Source organism: Marmota flaviventris, chromosome 12 (genome assembly GCF_047511675.1).
Source record: "Marmota flaviventris isolate mMarFla1 chromosome 12, mMarFla1.hap1, whole genome shotgun sequence".
In the NCBI taxonomy this organism is placed as follows: domain Eukaryota; kingdom Metazoa; phylum Chordata; class Mammalia; order Rodentia; family Sciuridae; genus Marmota; species Marmota flaviventris.
In genome coordinates, this window is record NC_092509.1 from 49,673,070 (window position 1) to 49,696,776 (window position 23,707).

Consider the following 23,707-nt stretch of genomic DNA (forward strand, 5'->3'; position numbering starts at 1 on the left):
ATACCCATACACATATTTAGCTGCCTTTAACAGTAATATAATATTTATATAATAGCATCTAAAATAAATATAATAGCTGCTCTGTGACCTTTAAATTTGATGTAATATCAATTCTATAGCATGTAAAACTAATTTAATAGCTGTTCTGTTTTTAATACTCAATAATATCCATACTATAGCTTGCAAAATAATAGCTGCCCTGTGGCCTTTAATGTTAATATTAATCCTTGTCATATCTTTGAAAACTAATGTAATAGCCCATGTAGTCTTTTGTGGTAAAATGATATTCATTATTGAGCTGAAGCTATAATATAGTTACACTGAGTTTTTAATACTAAATTAATATCCTTAGTATAGCATCTTAAACTAATATAATAGATGGCCTGTGAACTTTAGTATTAATTTAACATCTTAAACTAAATAGCATCTTAAACTGATATATGTCCTGTGGCTTTTAATATTAATATGACATCTATATTAGTGAATCAAATACTAATATAATAGGTACCCAATGGCTTCATTACTAATTGGTGTTTATATATAGCATCTAAAATTAATATAAAACCTGCATGGTGGCCATTAATATCAATGCAATAATATTATGAACATAATGAATATAATATATATTACACATATTATATTCCATACAACTGTATCTGCACCTAATATAATATCTACTCTGGGGCCTCTAATATTAGTATAAATGTTCATACTATAGTGTCTCAAACTGATACAATAATTGCCCATTGGTTTTGCATACTAATGTAATATGCATAATAAACCATCAGAAACGAATATAATACCTGCCTGTGACTATTAACAGTAATGTAATATCCATACTACTAACTGCCACTAATATAATATCTGCCCTGTGGCCCTTATTATTAATGCAAAATCCATTCTGTAACATCTTTTTAATTTTAAAATGTTTTTATTAGTTGTAGATGAACACAATGCCTTTGTTTTATTTATTTATTTTTATGTGGTGCTGAGGATCAAACGCAGTGCCACACATGTGCTAGGCAAGTGCTCTACCACTGAGCTCCAAACCCAAACTCTATACTATAATATCTTAAACTAATAAAATAGCTTTCTTGTGGCCTTTAATATTACTAATGTATGAATATACATACATACATACATACACATTGTGACTTCTAATAACAATAGAATAACTTACCTGTGGCCTTCTATATTAATATTATATCCATACACAAACATAATAGGTCTCTTCTGACTCTCAATATCAATGTAGCATTCCTACTACAGTATCTAAAACTAATATACTACCTATCCTGTGCCCTTAGTACTAATATGGCATCCATAAAATAGCACCTAAATCTTATGTAATATCTGCTATGTGATCTTTAATACTAATGTAACATATAAAACTAATATAATAGCTGCCCTGTGGCCTATAATAATAAGATATCAATACTGTAGCATCTAAAACTAAAAGAACAGCTGCTTTATGGCCTATAGTATTCATATGATATTCATATTATAGACTATAAAACTCATGTGATAGCTGCCTGTGGCATTTAATGCTGATATGGTATCCATATAAAAACATTAAAAACTGATAGATTAGCTGTGGGTTTAATATTAATATAATATTCATATGGTGGCCTCTAAAACTGAAATAATTGCTGCCTTGTGTCCTTTTAATACTAATCCAGTATCCAAATTGTAACATCTAAAACTACTACAATAGGTGTTCTGTGGCCTTCATAACTAATATATCTATAATTGTAGCATCAAAATTTAATATAATAGCTGCCCTGTGGTATTTAATATTAACATGATATTCATATTGTAGCATAAAGATATAAGATAATATATACTAATATAATATCCAAAGTTTGGCATCTAACATGAATATAATGGCTGTTCAGTTGCCTTCGATACTAATACAGTATCAATACTGTGGCAGCTAGAACTAATAAAATAGCTGCCCTGTAGCCTTAAAAACTATTATGTTATCCATATTATAGCTTCTATAGCTAAAATATTGTCTGTTCTGTGATCTTTAATATTAATATGATATCCATATTACAGCCTCTAAAACCAATATAAAAGATGGCCTGTGGCCATCTAATATTAATATAATATTCATACTTTAGCCATAAAACTAAAATAACAACTGCCCTGTAGCATTTAAATATTAATTTAATATGCATTATTTGGCCTATAAAACTAACATAGTAGCTGCCATGTGGCCTTTAATATTAATATAATATGTACACCGTGGCCTATAATCTAATAAAATGGCTGTCTCATGGCCTTTAGTACTAATACGATATTCATACCATAGTATTCACAATTAATATCATAGTTTTCCTGTGACATTTTCAAGTTTCAAATACATTTCTTATGGCCTTTACCATTAATATGATATCCACAGTGTGGCCTCTAGAACCAATGTAATTGCTTCAATGTTGCTTTCTTGCTAATATGATGCCCATAAAATAGCATCTACAACTAATGCAATAGCTGCACTGAAGTCTTGGCATGAATTTGATATTAATACCATGGCATCTGAAATGAATATAATACTTGGCCTGAGGCAAGTAATACTAATACAATATTTATTGCATAGTATCTAAAGCTAATATAATAATTATTCCTGTGTCCTTTAATATTACTTTGATATCCTGCTACAACATCTAAAACTAAATGATAGCTGCACCTTTCCTTTTATTTGTACTATCCATAGTGTAGCATCTGATACTAATATATTAATATTTAGGTAACATTTTTATTTAGTATCTAATATAATATCTGTCTGGTGGCTTTTAAAACTAATATGATATTAGTATCATAAACAGGTATTATAGCATCTAAAACTAATATTATACTATATCATCTAAAACTGATATAATATTTGTCCAATTGCCTTTAATATTAATATAATATCCATACTAGAGCATATACAACTAATGTAGTACTGCCTTGTGGCTTGTTATTTTATCCATAGTACAGTATCAAAACCTGATATCATAGCTGCCCTGTGGCTTTTAATTCTAATGTAATATCCATACATAGCATCTAAAATGAATGTAGTAGCTAATCTGTGGCCTTATTATTAATATGATATCCATAGTGAGGCATATAATACCAATAGTTGTCTTATTGCCTTAATACTAACATTTTATCCACATGTAGCACATGAAACTAATAAAATAGGTATGTGGTGGTGCTAAAGACCAATCTGATGTCTATAGTGTAGAATCTGTTACTAATCGATTGGTTGCCCTCTAGCCTTTAATATTATTATAATGTCTATACTATACTTTCTACAATTTATACAATAGCTGCTGTGTCACATTTTATGTTACTGGAATATCCATAGTATTACATCTAAAACTAATTTAATATCTTCCCTGTGGTCTTTAGTACTAATATTTTATCCACACTATAGCATCCAAAATTAATATAATACTGTACTGTGGACTTCAATATTAATATTATCGCCATTCTTCAATCACTAAAACTAATAAAATAACTGATCTGTGGCATTTAATATTAACATAATATCTATAACTTTGTCCTCTAAAACTAACATAATATCTGCCATGTAACCTTTAATATTAATAAAATATACAAACTGCGACATATAAACTTATATAATGGCTGCCCTGTGGCCTTTAATACTAGTATAATATCCACATGTCATATCAAAAACTAACAAAATAGCTGCCCTCTTGTTTTAGTCAGCTTTTTCATTGCTGTGACTAAAAGCACAATTGTAGAAGAGGAAAGGTTCATTTGGAGGCTCACAGTTTTAGAGTTCTCAGTCCACAGACAGCTGGATCCATTCCTTGGCGCTTAGTATGAGGCAGGACATTGTGGTGGAAGAGTGTGAGTTGGGTGTGGTCTATCTAGCTCCTGAGATGCCCTCAAGCCACCTTTCTTATTTTCTCTGGTCAAAGTCTTTAGCATTTCATTAGTAATGGTAAAGTCTTTCAAAACTGCAATTTCCTTAGTCCCAGTTTTACTCCCACCTTTCAAGTTCATGTTTCAAATTTGTTCTGCTTTCTGCTCCTGAATATCAAAATAAACTTGGCTAAAAGCCACCAACAATACCCGTGCCACTTCCTGATTCTATGCTCCCTAGACATTTCTCGGGCCAGGTTAAGATGTCTATCACTTTTAAAATCAGCCTCACAGAAAATCTCAGGACATAAGCAAAATGCAGACAACTTCTCAGCCAGATCATAACATTAATGGCCTCTAGTCCACTTACCAATAGTGTCCTCCTCTGAACCCTCTCAAGCCCTGTCTTCACTATTCATGGTCCCATTGGGATTCTGGTCTTCTGAGCTCTCACAGAATTGGCCATTAAGTTCTTCTTACAAAGTCCAAACCATTTCCAGCTTGCACTGTTGAGCATCTCAAAATTTCTTGCACCACTTTCAAAAAAGCACCAAAAGCTTCTGAACCATATGGTGAGGTGAGTCACAGCAGTGACTCCACTTTTTGGTACTAATTTATTTTATTCAGATTTTTTACTGCTTTGACTAAAAGACCCAACCAGTACAATTATAGAGGAGGGAAGGTTATTCGGGGACTCATGGTTTCAGAGGTCTCAGTCCACAGATTGCTGGTTCCATTCCTTGGAGCTCAAAGTGAAGCAAGACATCATGGTGAAAGAGTGTGGTAGAGGGAAGCAGCTCTCATGATGATCAGGAAGGAGATAGTTGGCTAGCTCACTATCTCGATAGATCTCCACTTGCCAGATACAAATATATACCTCAAAGACTTACCCCCAATGCCCAGTCTCCTCCAGTCACACCCCACCTGCCTCCAGTTACCACTCAATTCATCCAATCAGGTGATTGATTTACTGATTGGGTTAAGGCTATTATAGCCCAATAATTTCTTCTCTGAACCTTCTTGCATTGTCTCACCCATGAACTTTGGGAGACACCTCACATCCAAACCATAACACCTGTAGTGATTATAATTAATATATTATCCTATTATAGATTCTAAAACTAATATAAGTGCTGCCCTATGGCCATTAATACTAACATGATCTCTATTCTATACAGTCTACCACTAATATAATAGCTACCCTGTGGCCTTTTATAGTAATATAATATCCATACTATATTGTTCATATTATAGCTTCTAAAATTAATACAATTTCTGCCCTATGGCCTTTAATACTAATATGATCTCCATACTATACAGTCTAGAACTAATATAATAGCTGCCCTGTGACATCAAATACTAATATGATATCTGCACTGTAGCATCTAAAAGTAATAAAATTAATAAAATGGACTAATTCCTCTTATCTAATGACATCCATATAAATATAACAAAGTGACTCGGCTGTGGTCTTTAATAATAATGTAATATCTATACTATAGCATCTAAAACAGAAGAGCTGTTCTGTGGCCTGTAATACTAATATAATATGAATTCTAAAGATAATAGAATAACTGTATTTTGGCCTATAATATTCTAAATATATCCACAGCACAGCCTCTAAAACTAGTATAATAACTGCCCTGTGGCTTTAATGCTAATATCATGTGCATGCTATTGAATGTAAAGCTAATATAATAACTGCACTAAGGCCTTCATTATCAATGTGATATAAATACTATAGCATATTAAACTAATATAGTAGCTGCCCTGTGGCATTATTATTAATGTGATAGGTATACTGTAGCATCTAATTCTGATATAATGGCTGATTTGTGAACTTTAATATTAATAAACTATCAATAATTCAGCACTTAAATAAATATAATAGCTGCCCTTCAGCCTTTAATGTTGATATGATATCCATGCTATAGCATCATATACTAATATATTAACTTTCTTGTAATCTTTCATATTAATGATTTCCAACATGTAATATCTAAAATATAATAGCTGCCATGTGGTTTAAAAATGCTGTAATATCAATAATATAGAATTTAAAATTTATATAACAGCTTCCATGTGGCCTGTATATTTATATGATATCCATACTATATTATCTGATACTAAAGTAATAGCTGCCTTGTAGTCTTTTACAGTAATATGATATTCATACTATAGCCTCTCAATCTAACAGAATAGCTCTCCTGTGGCCTTTAATACCAATGTAATATACATACTGTCTTATGTAATCTAACTTAATACTAATAACCTAATATATATTTTCTGTGTCCTTTAATATTAAAGCAATATCAATATATAGCATCTTAAACTAACATATGTCCCTGTGCTTCTAATACTAACACAATGTCCATACTACAGCACCTAATACTAATATAATAGATGACTTGTGTTCCTTAATACTACTGTGATATCCATATTATAGACTCTAAAACTGATACAATAGCTGCCCTGTGACCTTTAATATTGATGTACTATCTATACTATAGAATTCTGTACTAATATATTAGCTGCCTATGTTTTTTTATAATAATATATGTATTCTATCACATCTCAAGCTAATAATAGATGCCCTGCATTTCTTAAGATTAATGTAATAATCATATGGTACCATCTCTAACTAATGTAATAGGTGCCTTGTGACCTTAAATATTAATATCATAATAATTAATATAATATTGATATTATATTAATACATGTCTTGTGCCCTTAGTAATAATCACATATGATCTGACACTAGTATACTAGATACTTTATGTCCTTTAATACTAGTATGCTATCCATAGTATAGCATCTAAACATAATATAATAGCTTCCTGGATTTTTTAATATTAATATAATAAACATATTGTACCCTTAGTTTTGAATATATAATAGCTGCTCTGTGTCCTTTAATACTAAAATAATATCTACATGCTAGCATCTAAAATAACAGCTGTACTTTGGCCTTCATATCAATATAATATTCATAATATAGAACCTAAAACTAATATAATGGCTTTCTTATGGCCTTTAATACTTATATCCATACAGTGGCATCTGAAAGTGATGCAGTAGTTTCTCTGTGGCCTTCAATACTAAAGATATGCATAGTGCAATATCTAAAACTAATATAATACCTGCCTTTACTGGCCTTTACCACTAAGATAATATATAAAGTATAGCATCTAAAACTAATATGATAATTACCATGTGGACTTTGATACTAATATAACATTCATAATATACTATTTGAAATAAATATAATAGCTGTGCCTTGGCCTTTAATATGATATAATATTTGTACTATAGCATCTAAAGCTCATATAATAGCTTCCTTGAGTCTTTAATACTATTATGAAATTCAAAGGAAGCATTTAATATTAATATAATAGTTGCTTTTGTAGCTGTTAGTCGTAGTATAATATCCATGCTATATCATCCAAAATGTAATAATTGCCCTGTAGGCCTTTTTAGTAAAATGATATCCATACTCTAGCATCTCAAGCTAATATAATAGCTGCCCTCTGGTAATCAATAGTAATGTAGTATTCATTTTATTGCATCTTAAACTGATGTAATAGATATTCTGGACCTTTAACATTAACATAATATTTATGCTAGAATCTAAAACTAACATAAAATGTAACCCGTGTTCTTTAATCTAACATAATATTCACTTTAAAACATCTTAAACTAATGTAATATAAGTCTTTGATCTTTAACACTAATGTAATATTCATATTATAGCATTCAATACTAATAGCTTCCCTTTGGCCTTTAATATTAATATAACATTTATACTATGCCTCCTTTTTAAAAAATATTTATATTTTTATGTGGTGTTGAGGATCGAACCCAGTGTCTCATGCCTGCTAGGCAATTACTCTACCTCTGAGCCACAACTCCAACCCTATATTATGCCATCTTAAAAATCATACAATATCTGTCCTGTGACCTTTATAATTATATTTTTATAAATCCATACTTCAGTATCTAAAACTATTATAATAGCTGCCCTGTGACATTTAATATCAATAGGATATCCCTACTAAGTCTTTGAAAACTAGCTTAGTAGCTTCTATATGAATTTTGTTACTAATATAATATCTATCCTGTAGCATCTAAAACTAAAGGACAGCTGCCTTGTAGCCTTTTATATTCATTTAATACCCATAGCAGCATCTAAAACTGATTCAATAGCTATAGTGTATCTTTTAATATTAACATGATTTTTCACATTATAGCATCAAAAATGATATAGCTATCCTGAGGCCTTTAATACTAATATGAAATCCATATTTTAGCATCTAAAACTGTTATAATAGTTGCTCTGTGGCCTTTAATATTAATATGATGTCCCTACCGAGTCCTCTAAAACTAGTTAGTTAGTTTTCCTATGTCTTTTATTACTAATATAATATCCATCCTAGAGAATCTCAAACTAAAAGAATAGTTGTCTCGTGGCCTTTTATATTAATATAATACCTAAAATTGATAAAATATCTGCCCTCTGGCCTTAAAAACTGATATCATATAGAAACTATAGATGCTAACACTATTATAACAGCTGCCTTGTGGTCTCTAAAACCAAATGATGTCCACACTATAACATCTATAACTAATATAATATCTGCCATGTGTCCTTTAATACTATGGAAATTTTCATGCTCTAGCATCCTAAAGTAATAGCTATTGAATCAGGAAGGGGGCCTAGGGTGAATTAATTAGCAATTTTTACAACTCCCTCTAGGGAAGGACAATTCCTGGGCAGGTTACCTTAGCAACAAGTTAGAGCAGGGGCAGATTGTCTTGATAAGGGTGGAGGAAGGGCTCTGAAGGCATTAGCATTTCAATCCCTCTCCAACATCCTGGACTAACTGTAATTGGCTTCCTTGATCTGACCTGACTCAATCTACCTATCTTTACTGACTATCTGTCTAATTTTGGCTTCAGCTGCACTTTGAACTTTGATATGAATATGATATCCATACTATAGTATTCAAAGCTAATATAATAATTGTTCTGTGACATTTATAATTAATATTATGTCATCATTATGGATGTAAAACTAATATAATAGGTTCTCTATGGCATTTAATTTTAATAAACTATTCATGATATAGCATCCTATACTAATATTATAGACGCTCTGTGACATTTATGATTAATATAATATCAGCATTATAGATTTTAAAACTAACATTATAGGTACTCTTTGACCTTTAATTTTAATATAATATCCATACTATAGCATCTAAAAGTAATATAATAGCTGACCTTTAATATTAACATGATATCTGCACAATAGCATTGAAAATCAATATATTAGTGCCCTTCATCTTTTACTGTTAATATAACATCATTGATACAGTATCTAATACAGATATACTATTTCTGCCCTGTGTCCTTAAATGTTAATATTATATAGATATTGTAGCAACTAAAATTAATACAATAACTGCCCTGTTTCCTTTATTATTAATAATATCAATAGTGTAGCCTGGAAAAGTAATATATATCCTGTGGCCTTTAACATTAATGTAATGTATTGTGGCCTCTGAAACTAGTAATAGCTTAAATGTTGTCTTTCATGCTAATATGATGTCTGTAATATAGTACCTAAAACTAATACAATAGCTTTCCTGTTGCCTTTAAAATATTATAATATTTGTAGCGTGATATGTCAAATTTGTAGCGTGTCTCTGGGTGCAGAGACACACATTTGTAATCTCAGTAACTTGGGAGACTAAGGCAGGAGAATCACAAATTCAAAGCCAGCCTCAACAACTTAGCAAAGCCCTAAGCAATTTAGCAAGACCCTGACTCAAAATAAAAATAAAGGGCTGGGGCTGAGGCTCAGTGGTAGCGTGCTTACATGGCACATGTGATAAACTAGGTTTGGTCCTCTGCAACACATAAAAATAAAATACAGGTATTGTATCCACCTACAACTAAAAAATACATATTAGAAATAATAAAAAATAAAAAGGGCTGGGAATGTGGCTTAGTGGTTAAGCACCCCATGCCCAATCCCTGATACCAAAAAAAAAATAAATAAATAAAAATAACAAATAAGCATGCTGTGGCCTTTAATGTTAATGAGATGTCAATACTATAGCATCTGAAACTAATATAATACTTGCCCTGTGTCAATTAATACTGATATGATATCCACAATATGACATCTAAAGCTAACATCATACTTCTCCTATGGACTTTAATATTACTGTGATATTCTACTAGAGCATTTAGGAGGTAAATAATAGCTGCACTTTTACCTGTAATGGATGGACTGTCCTTACTGTAGCATCTAAGACTAGCATATTAGCTGTCCTATGGCCTTTAATTTTAATATAATATTTCATGTTAGTCTAAAAGTAATATATTAGCTGCCCTGTGGCCTTTAATGTTAATGTAATATCCATATTTAGCATCTAAAATTAAATATAATGGCTGCCATGTGGACTTTAATATTAACATGATATCCTTACTATACCACCTAACCTCCCCCTGGTCTTTAATGTTAATGTAATATCCATACTTTAGCATCTAAAACTAACACAATAGCTTTCCTGTGCCTTCTTTACTAATAAAATATACAAAGTGCAGCATCTTCCCTGTGGCTTTTACTACTAATATATGTAGTGTAGCTTATAAAACTGACATGATAGTTGTCCTGTGACATTTGATACTCATATCTAAATATAATAGTTGTGCTGTGGCCATTTATATTCATGTAATATTTGTATTATGGCATCTAAACCTAATATAATGCTGCCTGAGTCTTTAATACTATCATGATATCCATATGATAGTATCTAATATTAATATAATAGTGGCCTTGTAGCTGTTAATATTAATACCCATGCTATATCATTCAAAACTAATATAATAACTGCCCTGTGGCCTTTTTTAGTAAAAAATATCCATACTATGGCATTTCAAGTTAATATGGTAATTGCACTGTGGCCTTTAATACTAGTTATATCACCTTAAACATATAATAGCACCTTAAACATATAATACATGCCTGGTGGCCTTTAATGTTAGTGTAATATGCATTCTGTAACATCTAAAACTAATATAAAATGTGTCCTGCATTTGTTAATGTAATGTAATATACATATTAAAGCATCTTAAAGTAATGTAATATGTGTCTTATGGCCTTTATTACTAAAATGAGATCCATATTTTAGCATCAATACTAATATAATAGATCCCTTGAGGCCTTTAACACTAATATGATATCCATACTGTAGCTCTAAAGCTAATGTTATAGCTGCTTTGTGACACTTAACATCAATGTAATATTAATACTATAATCTGTTAAATTAATATAATAGCAGCTATGTAGCATTTATTGCTAATGTGATATCCATAATATAGCATCTACAATCAATATAATAGCTGCACTGCAGCATTTAATATAGTATCCACATGATTGCATCTAAAACTAATATAATTGTTGCCCTGTTGAAACTAGAGTTTCTTCCTTCTATTGGCAGAGAGGTTTGCACAAGCTGCAGCCCTCTGCATCTGAGAAGTGTTGCATCTCTCAGTGGTGGGCCATGCCCTCCAGTGACACAGCAGACCCCAGCGACTCACTGTCAGTTTCTTCTTCTTTCTGGGTTCTTGTCTTGTGAATTTGAAGAATGAAATCCACTGACCAGGATGCGTGAGTGTGACAGCAGGATTTATTCATAAGAGCATAGAAACAGGACTCCCGCAGTGTGAGCAGTGCAAGAGGAGCCCTGAAAAAGGTTGCCATCTGATTGTGCCAGTCTAGTATAATACTTGCACTGTGGTCCTTAATAGTACTGTAATATCCATACTATAGCAACTAAAGCTAATATAATAGGTGTTCTGTGTGTTTAATATTAATATAATATTAATAATGTGGCCTCGGAAACAGAAATAACAACTGCCTTGTGGCCTTTTATTCTAATATAATATCCTTCTACATCTTGTAAAACTAGTATAATAGCTGCCCTGTAGGCCTTGAATACTAATATGACATTTATACTATATCTTGTTAATGCCCCCTCACCCTGCTTCATTACACTTCAGCTGTTCCTATAGTATCCCATCCCCAGAAGCAACATCTGCCTCAGAGAACACTGTCCCTGTCAAGGACTGAGATCCCTTCTTCCTCGTCTTAGATATGGTAAAGGTGGTGGAGGATCTGGGAGTGGGGTTTGGGATAGTGCCCACTTACCAGCATGTGCCCCAGAGAACATCTGAATGCTCAGAGTCTGTTTTAATACCATTAATAGGATATGAATTTGTTCCAGTACAAGTTTGGTGTGACACTCAGATACAATATTCACAATAACTGTGGGAAAAGTGGCTTGATTGTTTCAGGTCAAGTTTACATTCAGGCAAATCATGATCTCTCCAACCTGCTCCAGAAGAATACATTCTAAGAATAGAGCAGATGTGGCCAACCAGCCCTGGATGGAGGAATGAGGCCTGCCTTCAAATGTCATCCACACTAAAACCATCCCCTTCTCAAGGTCAGCCAGGCTGAAGCCTAGCCCCTTCTCAAGGTCAAAATCAGAAAACCAAAATTTTATGGTGAACATTAGGATTAGGATGGGAATTATGGTTGGGGTTGAGCTTGAGAAAATTTGTGGTTTCGTTTGTGGTCAGGTGTTGAGTACAGAATAGGTGGGAGTGGTTTACAGAGTAGATGTTAAATAGAAGCACATGGTTTGTGGGCTTAGATTTAGGGTTTCTAGGGTGAGGTAAAAGCTAGGAGATAGGAAATAATGTTTGTGTTTTAGAGTTATGAATAGGTAAGAGAGGTCAGGATAAGGGTCAAACCAAGACTTCATTAGAATTCAGAATCCTGAGATACTGAATATACTGTATTAACATTGACCACTGCCTCCATACTGTATTAACATTGACCACCACCTCTGAGGACCTGCTCTGTGGCTCTACATCACTTATCAATTTTCTTTGTAGCCCTGTATCACATCCCATATGGCTTCTGTTGTGCCTTCCACTGTCCTCTTACTGATCCTGTGTAGCTCTCAACCTTCTCCTCTTATCTCTCCTGTGTAAAACCCCACCAGCACCTTTCATCTCTACCTGTGTAACCCTCCACCACCTCCTCTAAGCTTTCTGTGTGTCCCTCCACCTTCTCCTCTAATCTCCCCACTTAGCCCTCCACCACCTCCTGTGTACTCTCTTGTCACTTCCTCTCAAGGGCTCATGTGTAGCCCTTGACCATCTCCTCTCATGGCTTCTTTGTAGCACTCCACCATCTCTTTTTCATCCCATCCTCTGTAGCCCTCCACCAACACCTCTCAACTCCTGTGTTTTCCTTCACCAACTGCTCTCATCTCCTGTGTATCCCTCTACCACCTCCTTTCTCAGCCCCCTGTGTAACCCTTGACAATAATCTCTTACAGGTTACTGTGTAGCCCTTCACCACCTTCTCTCTTGACAAAACTGTCCTTCCCAAGGACGCTCAGCCAGCCTCAACTCAACTGTGTTCCTGAGACTTTGACCTATTCTAGAAGTTGTTAAGGATTCTCCATGTCTTTTAATGACTTGTCCATGTAATTGGCTTTTTAGGTATTTCCTTTACATTTAATTCTTTAAATTCTAAAACCTAAGTTACCCAGATTCTTCATCAACCTTTGATTTTCTTCATTTGTGTTCTATTGCATTAAAAGGCCAAGCTGCTTACTTCTTCAGGGTTGACTCTTAGTACTTTCCTCAGATAATGTAAAGACTATTTTGGTAAGTCTATGCTTTTGTTCAAGTATTCAAAAATGTCACTTACTTACTACATTGTTGTCATGCCTTTGCCAACTCAGTGTTCACCTGGTTTCCCTCCCTCCCTCTCCCTGTCCATGTCCCTCTCCCTGCTCCCTGTCCCTGTCCCTCTCCCTCTCCCTCTCTCTCAGTGGATAAGAGGGATTGAATCCCACATCACAAGCTACAAAACACTGATGGCTGTCAGGCAAATGTCCTGGAGCCCTGGTGCCTTCTATATCTCATAGTCCTGTGTCTGGCAGGGACTTAAGCATGGTGGGCCTCTGCTGATCTGTGATCCTTCATGCTGAGCCCTGATGGAGGATCAGCTCCTCCCCATGACCTTCTTCTATAAAAGATACAATGCAGCCTATGTTGAGACCTGGGTTTTCTTCTGGTTGAAGCTTGGCACCAGGAGAAAACAGAAGCAGGAGGAGCAAGGGTGCTCTCCCCCCCCCCCCCCCGCCAGCCCTGAACATCCCGTCTCTTATCCCCTGGCTCCAGATGGGTTACATTGAGTTCCCTGAACATCAACACCAGTGACTCAATCCTTGGGGACTCCCTCAAGCTATCTCTCCTAAGTCTCTGCTTAGGGTATCTTTCCATGGCTCTTTCTTTTCCTCCAGTTCCTGCCTTCTTGTCCATCCCTGAGACATTTTGCATTTGGAAAATTCGGGTACAGGGGTGGAAACCTGCCTATGAGCATACCCAGATTATCTATGGGACAGCCTCAGGCCTGACCTCCCAGGACCCTCTTTCCTTGGGACCTGCTGTTTCTAGGTGTTGGGATCAGCCACCCAAGAATCAGCTGGGGAAGTCTCCCTATTCACAAGATTCAGCTTCATTTCCAAGTGTGCCTAGGCCATCAAAGTTTCACCCTGGGAATTCCATGGTGATTGAAAATACTCTCAGATACTGGAAACATCTTCCCTCTGATACCCCATCTGATGACCTGGACCCATAGAAAATGGGGACTGAATCCTAGGTAGTTGGGTTGCACATGGAGCTGGGGCTGGCTGGGGACTCAGTGGTGAGCTTCCAAGTAAGAAAGGGCTTCCATCATGGATCAGGACAGGAACTGGATGACCTGGGGATGGGACTGGCTGGCTGAGAATCCTTCACCCACATGAGTATCTCTACTAATACCTGTTTCAGTCAGTTTTTTTTTCTTACTGTGACCAAAAGATCTAACAACAACAATTAAAGGAAGAAACATTTATTTTGGTTTCAGAGGTTTAGTCCATGGTTAGCACGCTCCATAGCTCTGAGCCTGAGGTGAGGTGGAATATCATGGTGGAAAGGCACAGTGGAAGAAAGCATCTCAGGAAATGGCAACAGGAAGCAGAGAGGGTTCTGTTCACCAAGAACAAAATATAAACCCCCAAAACAAATATCCAGTGACCTACCTCCTCCAGCCTTCCTACAGTTATCACCCAGTAAATCCATCAGTGGATTAGTTCATTAATTAGGTAAAAACTCATAATCTAATTATTCACCTATGAAACTTATAGCATTGCTTCACACAAAAGCTTTTGGGGGACACCTCATATCTAAACCATAACATAGCTGAGATAAATTTTTAAATAACAAGTCAAAAACCAATGGTTCACAGTACTTTTGTGGCCACTGCTTTGCAAGCAAGTTGGACAGGAATGTGGATACCTAAGGTAGGAGAGCATGATTTCCTGAGCAGGAGGGACTGACCTGTGAACCAGGAGTTCATCAATAGATGGTCTTAGTCCTCTGGGTTGGTAGTTGGGATAGCAACTTATCAACTCAAGGCTCATTCCCTCCTGCTTTTCCATAAGAGATCAGCAATGTGCTGGGAGTAGCCACACTCCCATCTAAGATCATGGTTCTGGTGTGGTCATACAACTCAACTTTGAGTAAAGGGTTGTAGGATTTCTAGGGAGAAGACAGAAGGGATGCCATGGATGCCTACTGCTCTCTGTACTTCCTGGTACAGGTGGGGAGCACACAAGTGACAGCTAGAGCCCTAGTCATTATGGGTCTTAAGGAACTCCAGAAGGGAAGCTCTAGAGGTTAGCAAAGCTGAGATGCTTAGGAGACCCTGTGTGGGTCCACCTTGTCCATTATCAACCTGCTGTTGCTCCTATCTGTGTCCTATTTGATCTCTCCTATTACATTTAACAAACTCCACATGCTGTACTCAGGGATGTGAATTGTGTTGCAAACCTCAAAACCTCTAAGGAAAATGGCTTGTCTCCAATTTTTCTACCAAAGTGCCTTCCTACAAACTTTTGTGGAATCAAGAGAAAAATGAGAGCTTGTCCTCCAGCCCTCCTTCTTTGCCTGTCTTAACTCACTCTGGTTAACTGAAGCTACCCAGACATCTATCAGCTGACAGCTGCAGCAAAGGAGGTGCACATTGTACCTGCAGAAAGCAGGCATTGCCTGTCCTTGCAGAGGGTGTATCCTTCCACTGGCTTCTCCAGGATACTTGTGCTCTCCAGGCTGGGGCCCCACAGAACCACTGCTGAATCCTGAGGCTGGCCACAGCATGGCCACTGCAGGCACAGGTAAGTAATGGCCTGAGGTTTGAAATTCAGGTTCAGAAAGATAACAGGCCAGGAGGATGGTGGGAGGACAATAGTCACTGCCCAGGATGCTGCTTCCAGAGGTCTCTGAGGCACCCCTCCACTCTGTTTATCTTCAGGAAGGTGTCCTCATCCCACTGAATTGGAGGGCAGTGCTGCTGTGAGCATGGACCAACTTACATCAAACAGTGATCACTTCAGGCCTGTGGGTCCAGAAACCTCACTGGACCCAGGCCTGTGTCCTGGACTATAAGCCAGAGTGGATGATCTCCACTTAGGACTGGGTCCAGGATTCCATGAGAGTGGACAATGTCCTCTTGATTCTGTGTTCAGGACTTGGTCACAGTGGACACCATGCACCTGTTCCTGTGTCCAGGACTCAGTCACAGTGGACACTGTGCACCCAGCTTTGTATGTACAGGATTCCTAGTCATAGTGGGCTGTGTGTACCTGGTCCAGTGCTCAGGATTCTCAGTCACAGTGCACTGAATGCATGAGCCCTCTGTGTCCAGGACTCTCAGTCACAGTGGACAGTGAGCACTTGCCGCAGTCTGGCTGGGCACAAAATCACGAGCCACTCAAGCAGGAACAAACTTTATTTTTTGAAACTGCTGCCAATGTCCGGTACGCGCCCGGAAAGATTTCCGATCCACACACGTGGCCTCCTCCCGGAACCGCCAGAGAGTTCCTCCCCCGCAACTCCCTCCTACTGTACTTCCCCAACCAATGAGAACTCTCCAGGAGTCCCGTAGCAGGCTGAGGTGAACAGCAGGAGTCCAATATCCATATGAATGCAAATCTTAACATAATCATATCATCTCAATGGCTAGCTGGCATCACCTTTCAACCAAAAATGCCATGCATCATATACTTGGCTCTTAGCATCTCCCACCTTCTGTTTAAGTAACAAGCAATCTGGCTAGGGACTGTGCCTGTTAGGTTTGTCCAATTCAACATATGGTTCTTACCCGTCATCGGAAAACTGACTTCTAGGCGTCAGCCTCCTGTCTTAGGTTGATACCACTGCAATTGGATCATACCCGTCACTGACTACAGGTCCAGCATATAGCCATACTTGTGGATAGGCCTATGTACCAGTGGGGGGATGAGGTTCTTTGCCTCACTTCTGTTGGCCCCCAAAATTAGACCATCACTAGTAGAAGGGAGGAGGATACAGAAATGCCATGACACCAAGTCAATTGATGGCTCCTAGGAAAAATTGCATCACTGGTGACACATCAGCAAAGATACGCTAGCACTACCATAATTCGCTGCATCAACAGGTAGATCACAAAGCATACAAGTGATACATAGTCCAGGCAAGTTCTGTAAGCAGTTCAAAGCAGAGGAATCTATAAATATGTCCATATTCTCCCAAAATAAATCGACTCATTGATTGAGCATTACTTGTTGAGTTATAAATCATTGATGTATCAGTTTATACAGTTTGTTGTGATAACTCTCGAAGAAGTTGTAGTTTGGTTTCATCTTTGTCTTCACCGGCACTGGGATGAAAATAGGAATTCTGACAATGATGCTAAAAAAAAATATGTAACATTTCAACAGGTACTAAGAAAACAATTTTTAGAACAATTTACATTATCCTGAACAGAATTATTAAATATAATGAAAAGGAAATGTGAAAGTAAACAAACAGATCTGTTAACCTTTTATTTGTTCATATATTAAAACAATCCTCAACAGCTGTACTGGGGGTGGGTAAAAAAAAAAAACAAACTTTGTTAGAATCTTCCAGGAAGTATGTTGACAGTGAATGTCAAGATCTGCATCTTGGGACAGAGGCTACAGCCTGTGAGGAAGCAGGCAGTACCCTGGCCCCAGGGTGTGGATTATGTCACAGGAGAGGAATCCAGAAAGTGATCATGGATCCTTGGTAAACAGAGACTAATTGTTCTCCACATTTTCAGATATTGCTGTTAGGAGTTAGTGAGTTCAGGGCCTGGCTGTGTTACTGCACTTCCAAGCCTGCCAGGAAAATAAACCACATCCCTTGTAACTATACAGCCACCGCCCACTCCTCACAGGAGATTTTCTCTTTCTCTTCTTCTGTGCCTTTTCTTTTTTTTTTTCTTTGCATTTTTTCAATGTTACAAATGTAGTGGTCACCGCACTCTCTAAGATCCTGTGCATCAGCAGAGTGGCCTGTAGGAGGGATAGAGCTTCTGTAAGCAGCAGGAGGAGGACATGGAGGTGTGGGGTGCAGGGCTAGTACTGTCAATCAGGAGCACAGGCCTCATGGTGAGTCAGAGTTTAATGGTGGGGAGGAGGCCTGGGAGGACCCCTGGTCTACTAACCCCTCTATCTTTTAAAATATCCACATCTTGTGACTTTAAAGCAGGAATAGATATGGGGGAAGTGAGTCACAGAGTTATCCATTTTTCTAAAATCAGGGATAAATTTGGCATTGGAGCCAGATCTACTTCTTGGTCTTGCTCTCTTCCCTTCCTGTCACTGAGAATAAGATGAATAATCAACAGAGGGCTTGGAGCAGAGGACTCATAGGGCCTGCTCCATGCTGGGGGATATCATTCAGAGTGCGCTCTTGAATAGAAGAGGCCAGGAGTTGTTATAGGCCTGAAGAGCAAGAGGTAAGAGGCTGGGAGAGATGGAGCTGAGATCCAGTGGGGACAGTGGAGGAAAGCTTGGGGCAGGCATGGTATATTCCAGAGATGGGGTCAATTGTCCAGATGTACTGCTGAAAGGTGACAAAGGTGACTCCCAGGTTAGGTCCTGAGAACTGAAACCATGATCTTGCTCCAGGAGCAGCAGGTTTAGAGGGAGGTTGTCTCCATCTGTGCAGGCTGCTTGTACCAAATACCATAGACCAAGTAGCTTATACATGACAGACATAAAGTCATTTCTCACCATTCTGTAGGCTGGACAGTCTCAGATCAAGGTGCCAGCAGTTTCCATGTCTTGCGCTTTCTGGCTCATGGAGAGGCCTTCTGCATGCATCCCTGCAGGTGAATGAGCTCCTGGGCCTCTTTGATAAGGATACTAATTTCACTCATAAAGACATATCCACATGACCTAATCCCTCCAAGAGGCCCTTCCTGATACTTTTGGTTTCAGGATTCACCCTTTGGTGTGGAGGCAACCAGCATTAAGGCTACAGTGAAGGCATGAAGATTTTCACTTGGACAGGTTGCATTTTGATTTATCTGGGCAGTTGAGTGATGAGTCAGAGTTCAGGAGAGTTTCAGGCCAGAGATATCAATGTGGGGGCACCTGGGAGGTGTTAAAAACCTCTAGCTGGTATGCTGGGGCTCAGTCTGTCAGTAAAACAGCCATATGAACAGGAGGACAGTAAAGGAACCCTAGGAGTTTAAAGAAAGGCAGGACGTTTAGGAAGAGCTCTCTCCACAAGACTTGCTGTTGATTCTGGAATGAATACAAAGATGACAGGAATCTTGTATGTTCAGAATAGTGTGGTTGAGGCTGGTGTCCTGTCACATGGAGACTGAGGCAGAAGTTCGAAGCCAGTTGTTTTTGTTTCCCTAAATTATACTCTAGGATTATTTAGCATATTATTTTTTTACAATTCATTGCTGTACAATAAAATGACAATTTGTTCAGAAGTTTCACTGAAAATCCCCCATAAATGTTCATCTAAGGTGATTTATAATATTCAGGTATTTAATGTTAAATATAAAGATTGCCTGATTGTTCCATAATTTAAAGCCCTAAACATATAAAGTTGATGGTTTAAAACTGAAATAACATAGCAGAGTCTCTTGACTTTTCAAAAAGTAGTTACCCTATGTTATGAATCCCTTCCTTTTAACTTATTTTTAATTGCAGAATGTGAACAAGAGTTTTATTTTCATGGACTTAGGATCCTCAGGTTGACCTCAACAACTCAAGATGTTATAGGTATGTCAGATCTGGAAACTTGAGGAATCAGGACTCAGGCAGAAGGTTACACAACACAGCAGATGTGTTCCATAAATATGTTGAACTCAAGTGCATGGAAGAAGAAAATTATAGATTCATATTAACATAAAATCTGGCCTGTTTACAGTATTATCTTTAGTTTAAAATAGGATTCATTTCTCCAATGGTTCAGAGCAGTGAGATCTTCATCATTTTTCATTAGACTTTTTCTTATTTATATACAACTCCTTCTAAATTCGTCTTCAGTCAAATCATCATTCTTCTTTATATTCCATGTCCAAAAATATTCATGAAACAAAATAGCTCTTACTGCCCTTTGTTTCAGCTCCTGTGTTAGCCAGGGGGGCTTTTCTTTCCATATATATAATCTGAAACCTCAGAAACTGCCACCTACACAATGCACAAGACACAGGCTGCTTTCCATCAATTAAAATTTAAGGAATTTTTGCTAGTGTCATCTTTAAATTAGAGAATAATAGGTGGAAGGTAACCTCCTACAAGAATGCAGCATAGTCTCATTTCTAGGGTGCTCCTGAAGACTAATGGCTTGTTAGTTTTCATTCATCAACCAATATTTATCTGATAGATAAAAGGGTTCTGGACTTGTTATGATGTAATGGGTAAACAAATTTCTAGACTTTTGAGATTACCTTAGTTATAAATCAAATTTGTCTGCAATTTTCAACTTCAGTGGTCGACTTTCAATTTGGGGCCAGAGGAGTAGTCTTTGGGCAAAATGTATATTGTTTTAAAGGAACCACAAACACTTCATGATCCTCTTTTTCTTAAATGGCTTGCAGAACATTATATGAAGTTTTATCCAAATCAAAATCCATAGACTTTACCTATAATCTGTAAAGAAAGCCAGCCGTGTAGTAGAAAAAAAATTGATCTATTTATAACTTAAAAAACCTGCTTACTCTTGAAAATCAAATTATATATTCTGGGGCAGGGGCTGAAGTTTCTTTCATTTTATTTTCCCTTTCTTTCTCTTAATTAGGCTAATATTCTTCCAGTACTTAAGAATGGCTGGTAAGAAAATCATAGATACCTAAACTTCTCCAGATACCTGGTATCATTGGTTTGCTAAAGTCAGCCCAAATTTATTTATTTATGAGATTAGTTTTTATAAATTTTGCCAATCATTGTTAAACCCAACCATTATTAAAAATTAAGTAGATCGTATAAAATCAGGAATAATTAATACTCAAAATTCATCACTTTCTAATTATTTTTACCATACTATGATCCCAGGTTCTGAGATGATGTATACCTGCTTAAATTTGGGAATTAATATATGTTAATTAATATATGCATTCGGAATTAATATACACATTTCCACAAAATTGACTGCTAGAATTTGTAATGAGATGGCATCAAATCTATAGATAAATTAGGGGAGAATTAACATCTTCATAATATTCAATCTTCTCACCTGTGAGCAGTGGATTCTGCCATGAGACTGGGTCCCATTCCAGCAGAAGCAGCATAGCACCTGGCAGGATGGAGGTGAGGACAGTGGCAGCCAGGAGAGCGGGTGCTGGAAAGGGAGGATTCATGGTTCCATGGGCACCTGGAGAGGGGACATCCAACAAGAAAGTGAACGAGGGGCCAGTTGTCACTGGGCTGCTTGGGTGTGGGGTCAAAATGAACATGGCAGTACTCACATGAATCTGAGAAAGGGCACTGAAGGAAAGCACAGACAGTTCTCTGATCCTTATGGCAGCTGAAGGTTGCTGGAGCTGATGAGGACAGGAGGGCTGATCTCCATGGATTGACAGTTCTTGGATGCATGAGAGGACTTGTTTGCCATGATGAAGGAAGTGAAGGAGTGATGCTTTTTGGTGTTGTTATTGGTGTTGGAGTGCTTTGGAGCAGAGCTGCTCTGGGCTGCTGCTGAGGTACATTCTTCAGCATCAACTACTGGCATGGGAGGCTTATCCCATTCTGTCAGCTGCTTAGCAGTCAAGTTAAACTCAATGTAGGAAATCAGAAATATTCCTATTTTGTCTTCCAGCATTCCTTCAGCACAGCTTACATCCACTCTCTGGATCACAGTCAGAACATCATCCTTAACAGATGGAAGGCAGTCATTACCTGCTGCTTTTTTGTCTTTCACTTCAAAGTCATAAAGTGCTTTGCACTGAGGTGGGGGCTGAGGCAATGGTTTAATAATTTGCACTAAGTTGGTTGGGAAAAAGCCATGGATCCCATTGACTTACCCTGTGGAGCCAGTTTTTATCAACATGTTGTCAACAAATGATGATGTCACATTTGCTGAATTTAAAGTCTCCAGGGTTCTTTCCTTCATAGTAATGTAATGCTTGAGGACATGGTAACAGGTATACCCCTCACTTGGGCCTCCAGGCTTGCACTGGAGGCTGCCATCGACACTGGGAGCTCTCTAGATCTTTTGCACTACAATTAGCCATAGTACTGCCCTGAACCCTTAATGCATTTGTGCAGTTGGTCTTAATGCATTTGTGCAGTTGGTCTCAATGCCCCCACCAGCTAGGTTTGCCATCCAGAAGCCTGACCAGCAGGATGTTATCTGGATGTTCATCACAGGAGCCAACAAGAGCCCTCCAGTACGAACAACTGAGGGAACCTATGATCCCAGAAATCATCCTTTGCAAATCCTGTGCTGGCAAGGCAAGACTTTTGCAGAAGAACCCAGGCATTCTAGACACACAGGACATTCCAAAAGATCCAAGAAGGCAGGTTCATTCATCTTGATGTACTTCACTGAGAAAAGGCTTCAGAAATGTTCATAATTGTGTGCAGCTCTTTAAATTATTCATGTAACTTCCATGTCATACTTTGCTCTTACACCTTGGCTCCTCCTTCTTGTTCTTGGTCCCCCAGTGGTGGCAATGGCCAATGCAGATTCCACCCAGCCTTGCCTGCTGCTTTCTATTTCTCTGAAGGAGGTGTGGTGACCCCTGGAGACTCCTTTCTGTTGTCCCTCTCTCTGCACAGAGACATTACACAGGTGTCAGTGCCTCTCACTTGACCAGCCTTAAATGTTCTTTTTTAAATCAACAGAATGCTTGATGGGTTAGAAACCAATATGTGAGAGATGGAATAGTCCAAATTTCAATCCTGGCTTGAATATTTTGTGACTGTGTGACTTTGGAAAAGTGACCTAACTTCTCTGCTTTCTTTTTTTCTGATGGTAGTAATAGTCCCTGTCATAGGGAACCTCAGGAACTACAGACAAAGCTCCAATGCAGAGTATGTCAGGATACACAATCTGGGCATGACAGCACTTGTTACTCTGAGTTTAATAATATATGAAACAAGAGCAGTAATGACAGTGACTTGTGGAGATGGTCAGCTGACAGTGCAGAAGTAGCAAACATCTTCACATTTTCTGTGAAGCAGCTGGAGGACACCAAGGTAGATGGGGCCTGGATTCTTGAAACTGTTAACATATCCACACCTCTCCCTCTTTCCTTGCAGAATATCCCCCAGGGCCTATCCATCTACAGCTTTGAGCTGGAGCAGTTCCTCTTGTTGCATATCCTGCAGGAGATGCTGGCTAACATGGTAGAGAAGCTGGAAGGGGCAAGTACACTTTAGACTGGAGC

General features: G+C 37.5%; 1 pseudogene; it reads right to left on the bottom strand.

Moving 5' to 3' along the window:
* LOC114087087 (E3 ubiquitin-protein ligase SH3RF1 pseudogene) overlaps positions 1-22,848 on the bottom strand; it is a 66,079-nt pseudogene extending 43,231 nt beyond the window's left edge.
* Positions 22,849-23,707: the final 859 nt, after the last annotated feature.